Consider the following 5,917-nt stretch of genomic DNA (forward strand, 5'->3'; position numbering starts at 1 on the left):
CTTCACTTTAAGGAACCGGAGGTTTGTGTCCTGGTCTTTTGATGTGAATCTGTATTTCGGGTTGAGTTTGTCCTGTTTTGTGTGTCCTCAGACATCAAACTCTACAATAGAGGTGAATGTGATTTTGATTGCAGTCTTCACAGAATCTTTACAGTCAACAGTAATAATAAAGCGGCACTTTTACGACTTCCTGTCAGCTGTAAAGACCTTTAACAAGAGGATCATGTGACCGGGGTCAGAGACCTTGGTGTTGTTTGTCAGCAGAACTATTTACTCAGAGAGAGTTTTAGTGAAAACTGACACCGCAATGAGAACACAAACATTTAAAGTGTGCGCAGATGAGCAGTTTGGGTGAAATGAGCCTTTAAATGACTCGAGAAGCCAATCAGAAGTCGCCTCCACCCGAATTCTCCAAACAGCCTGTTGCATCATGTCTGTCATGATTTAAAGAACTGGATCAGAGAGACCTGAACCCAGAGAACAACTTCTAAACACACCCGTGTTCTGACTTTAAGCACCAAACGTGTCCTCTTTGTGCCTTTGTGTGTGCAGCTGCCATGCGTCCACGTCTCCAACTCGATGCAACAACTTCTCTTATTTTACGGTGTAAATTACAAAAATAAAAAACTTTTCCCGCCACCAAACAGAGCGACTGTGTTCCTGCTGCACGTGCACGCGCTTACCTTCATGTCTCTGTTTTTATCTGCGTAGATATCGAGGAGGTCTCTGCTGGAGCTTCTGACCCAAATCCAAGTCCGTCCCGCTCCGCTGCGCTCCGCTGACTGAGGCCGCGGATGTAAATGATCAACTCTTAACGCTCACGAACGAGTTAATGTTCCACCAACAACAACAACAACAACTGAACCTGCTGCTTCAGGAGCTTCACTGAAACTGCACCCGCAGGAGACGCTCTGTGGGCGGGGTGCGCTGGAGCAGGAGGTCCGGTAGAGGCGGTGGAGGGGAAGCCGGGATCCTTAGCCTTTCTGGCGGCACAATAGAGCCGTTGTGAGGCTCTCAGTGAATGATGGAGGGGCCACATGAACTGGAAGTGTTGATCATCATGAGCGTGAACATGCACAGTGTGTGTGTGTGTGTGTGTGTGTGTGTGTGTGTGTGTGTCTGTCATTGTGGTCTAACAAGTCACCCTCTGACAACAGTTCCCTTTCTTCAGTCATCTCCACATTTAGTTGAACTTATGAGTAATGAAGATAAGTACATTTAATATTTAGTCTGATATTGTTCTTTTTATTTGACAACTTTGGTGATTTATTTTTAAACTATTCAGAATCAGAATTACAACACAAAATAAACGAGATTAAAGATTTGATTGACTCTGAAGCTTCTCAGCAGATTAATAATGAGCTCCATCTGTAGCTGCAACATCAAGTGATAAACACATGAATGCAGACCTTTAGAATATAATCAAATAAATATAACAAGAAGCAATACAAATATCCCTCCAAGAAAATACAAAAGCAGCAACAATGAAGATGCATATTGTACATTGTGTACATTGTGTGTGTATTCTTTATAGTCTGATGGCCTGGAGGATAAAAGCTGCTCTTCATTCTGCTGCTGTGAGTCTCACATCACGGCATCCGTCTATCTGCTCATGGAGGTTTGGGTCGTGCTTCAGTCGGATGTGAAGGATCTGATTTAAATCCTCTTGTTCACTGGTGAACAGCAGAGAGATGAAAGACGCTCTAACGTCTGTTTCACTGGGACTTTAAAACCAGGTTGTGAATCAGTCTCAGTCCTGATCCTCTGGAGTCTATATGATCTACATCAGTGAAGATGTCTGTTTCTATAGAACCAGGACTGAGAGGGGCAGACTGTCGGAGCCTGCTGCAGTGCAATGAGGGAGTCTGGTGCTCAGAGACACTACCACGTTAGTCCACAGGGGGCGACAGACTCAACACAACTAGGAGAGTTTCTTGTAGTAGCTTTAAATTAAAGTTTCACTTTTACTTCTCCACTTGTTGTTAAAGTGGACGTATCATGAAACACGTCACTTTGCTTCTTCATCTGGATATATGGGAACATGAGACCGCATCACAACAGGAAGTCAGTAGTAAAGAAGTAAAGCCCGCCTCTTGCTTGATTTTGATTCGCTAAAATGTTGGGAACGTTTCAACTTTTACGTTTGTATAAAAATTGCTAAAAACAACAAGAGAGAAGCGCCGCCCCAAAGGAACACAAAGGTGTTGCAGGCTCCGCCCACGGCTTCAGGACTACCTTTGAGAAGGTGAACTATGCTGTTCTCCCGAGCCAATCGGAGCAGACCGGGCTGTTTTTGGGAGGGTTCTTAAAGAGACAGGAGGGTGGACGCAGGCGTGTTGATGGTAAAGTATTTTGTCGTGGATCACTTTTGCTCTCGACATCACAAATAAGTTTTAACTGAATCGGCAGAATGTCGGGGTACGTCTGTTTGTTTTCTTTTGTTTTGTTCAGTCCGGAAGAAAATAAGATTCCTTGAAAAGTAAATGAGAGAAAAGTTTAAGACACACAAAAAAGGACCAAAACAAGATGAAATGACTACAAAGAGACACAAAACACCTCTAACTCTCTCCGGGGTGAATCCCTTTGAACACGTGATAATAACAATGAAACAGCAATAAAAGAAGCTTGTTTTTCTTTTATAACCGACCTCAGATATGTGAACACTGGACTGAATGAATACTGATGTCAGGCTCAGTGATCAGAGAGAAGACAGGAGGGGAACACGCTGTGAAGGTGTAACCTGTCAATGACTGTGATGTGTAATAGATTACTCAGATCCTGTGACATCATCACAACGTGGGAGCAGCTGACATGATGTAAACAGCGTTGTGTTTGTAGTGGAGGTGGTGATAACTGTGATTAATCATTAATACATCTGTTGAAGTAATGAACGAGTGAATCAGAGCATCGTGTAGTTCCCCAACAGCCCACTAGAGGGCAGCACTGCTCTACTAATGAACAGACATCTGACGACAACACAACTTATTAAAAGCATTAAAAACCAAACACAGGTATGAATCAGCTGTCCGGCAGCAGACCGGATGTGAAAGGAGGATTATTTGAGATGTTTCTGTTGCTGCTGGAACTTCAAACCTCGCTGCTCAGCCCGCCGTAGATTATGAGTGCTTTATAGAAATGATTATTTTTACTTTATTGTGCTTAAGTTGTGACAGTTTATTATACTTTGTTATTTTATTAAACACTTATTTTAATATATTTAAGTTGTATTTTTTCCTGTTATTTAATTTATTATTTATTTATCATTTATAGTTTTGAAATCTATTTACTGTAATTGTTAGTCTTGCATTGATCTCAAAGTGTTTAATAGTTTTAGTATTTCTGTAGATGTGAAGCACTAAACTGTGTGAAAGGTGCTTCATGAACAAAGTGTTATTGATTAATATAAGTCCATGTGGACAAAATAATACAGATTTCTACATTTCTGTCTTTATGAGACAGAATGATGAGGAAGAGGAAGAAGACGCAGTAAAGATTAAAAGCTTCATGTTGTGGGTTCTTTATTATATGAATCATTGAACTGCACAACAACAATGAACAAGAAACACTAAAATATGGAATAAAGCTCCGTCTGAAGAATCATTAACATTAAATATAAAGGTCACAGTCCGACTCACTGACAATGCTTTTATTTTGTAGTTTCCTCATCAGCTGGTTTTTAATATGTACAATAAAAACATTAGTTTTAGATGAAAGGAAAATGAAAACAACGTTTAGATGTATGAACATGAAAACTTCTCCGGTTGATTGTTTTTGTTACAAGTTTTCTGAAAATGTTATGTTTAAATATGCAAATGAGGCGTTATGTAATGTAACTTCTGGTGATTTTAGGAGAAATCTACAGACAAAATAATAAAATAAATGTTTTATTTCCTCAAGTCTGAAAGAAGACGTGTTATGGAAGAAACAAAAATATTACATTACGTGTATGTTCCTCTCCTGATAGCTGCTGACATCGTCCTGAACAACTGAACTACAACACTCCTCCAGGGACTCATTCAGTCTTCATATTTACATGAAACAACAAGCAAACTGTACATTCAGCCTCATGATCTATATATTCTATATCATCTGTATTATCTGTATAATCTATAGAATCTCTATCATCGGTGTGAATACTGAACTACTGCCGCTGCGCCGCTCGGTCCACAAACTGCAGGTTGATGGGTTTAGCCGGGCAGAGCAGAGTTCTGGTGATCGGCGTCACCTCGGTGCCGGCCGGATCCGGCCTCACCTCGTAGTGTTTCATCAGCTGTGGGAATGAAAGAAGAGAAGCATGTTTATTTACATGACGCAGCACAGGTTAAGAGTCAATGATTAGAGACCGCTCAACACATCGCTGAGTCACAGCCGAGGGTTCTGGGTGAGAACAGATTAACAGAAGAAGAAGAGCCAGAGCTCCGTGCTCCGGGTCAACATGTTACGGTAACAATTTACAAAAACAAGTCGATACGGCTCTCTGAAAATATGACATTTATTCTGTATATTTCAAAATGTATATATTTATATATTTTTATCCCTTTTTCTTTTTGAAGGAAAAGAATAAATACAAATAACTGACATTTTATAAAGATAAATAACTAAAAAATATACAGAACAAAGCTGACCACTTTATATGCAAACAAATATATATATGTAAATATATTCATTCATTCATACAGAAATAAATGAACAAGCAGATGTGAACAAGCTTATAATCATTTTCATATCATTTGTTATTCGTCTCTGTATTCTGATTTATTCCTCTCTAAGAAGTCCACATTTATTTTCTTCTTCTTCTCAGATGTATTCATCCTCACGTCGCTCCTGTGACTCCGTACTTCAGGCCGTGTGGCGTCATGTTAAACATCGTGCTTTGCAGAAGGAATCTGCTTCGATTGTTTCTTCCTCTGAGCAGCAGAAATGAACGATACCAGAGCTCAGCAGCGAGACGACCTTACCCTCGACAGGAGGAGGTACATCTCCAGCTCGGCCACCCGTCTCCCCAGACACGCCCGGATCCCAAAACCGAACGGCACCGACCCGAACGGGTGCTGCCTGGACTTCTCCTCGGCCCCTCGGAGCCAGCGCTGAGGCAGGAAGGAGTGGGCGTCGGGGAAGATGTTCTCGTCGTAGGACACGGCGTAGTGGCACAGGTGGAACAGCGTCTGTGGGATTCAAACGTGCACATACGTCCACACTTACAATCGGTACTGATGAGAGAGTACCAGCTCTAGATGAAGCGAGTATCAAAAGGTCATTGTGAAGATTTCTCACGTTTTTGGGGAAGAGATGATCTCCAACCACGATCTCATTTTCAACGCTCACTCGAGCGTTTCCTGGAACCACCGGATACAACCTGGTGACCACAGAACAGAGTCAGAGAGAAACCAGCATCCACTGAACGAACTCCACTGATGAAAGATTTCACCGCCTCTACGAGACACAACGTGAACACAACACTAGCTCAGCGTCCTGGGGAGTCGACTGGAGAACAGAAGAGGAAACGTTTGAGGTTGTTTCACAAGACGTTTGTGACACAAACAGAACATAACAACGACTTCATGTCTGTTACACACTTTGGTTTTTGGATGAGTTAAACAAACAATGTGTTGGATTAAACAAAAAACCGTAAAACTCAACTTGAAAGTTGCCACAAACCTTTAATAGAGCAACCAGAACTCTCCACTCTGTAATGTCATGTTTCTAAGCGTGTGCTTCATTGTATCTCGCTGTGTGCTGTCTGACCTTTTTACCTCGTTGTTCTAATCTTCTAGTGACGTCTGTCGCAAACTATCCGATACAAACATTATGAAACTTGCTGTGTTCAGTTTGTCGATGTAGATTGTTTCTGTCCCTGAGCAGACGTCAACCTCCGGTTCTTTAAAGTTCTTTAAAGCTTCGTGTGTTAAAGCTGCAT

The 5,917-nt window shown here is 41.5% G+C and overlaps 1 long non-coding RNA gene across 1 annotated transcript; it reads right to left on the reverse strand.

The window, feature by feature from the left end:
* Window positions 1–3,501: 3,501 nt before the first annotated feature.
* LOC116378876 (uncharacterized) lies at window positions 3,502–5,911 on the reverse strand. The gene is made up of 3 exons (XR_004212357.1): window positions 5,275–5,911; window positions 4,959–5,165; window positions 3,502–4,270 (listed from the first exon to the last, which is right to left on the reverse strand). It is a non-coding gene; the product is annotated as an uncharacterized LOC116378876 (long non-coding RNA).
* Window positions 5,912–5,917: the final 6 nt, after the last annotated feature.

The sequence above is a fragment of the Anarrhichthys ocellatus genome, unplaced genomic scaffold (genome assembly GCF_004355925.1).
Source record: "Anarrhichthys ocellatus isolate YVR2014 unplaced genomic scaffold, GSC_Weel_1.0 scaffold3297, whole genome shotgun sequence".
NCBI classification, from domain to species: domain Eukaryota; kingdom Metazoa; phylum Chordata; class Actinopteri; order Perciformes; family Anarhichadidae; genus Anarrhichthys; species Anarrhichthys ocellatus.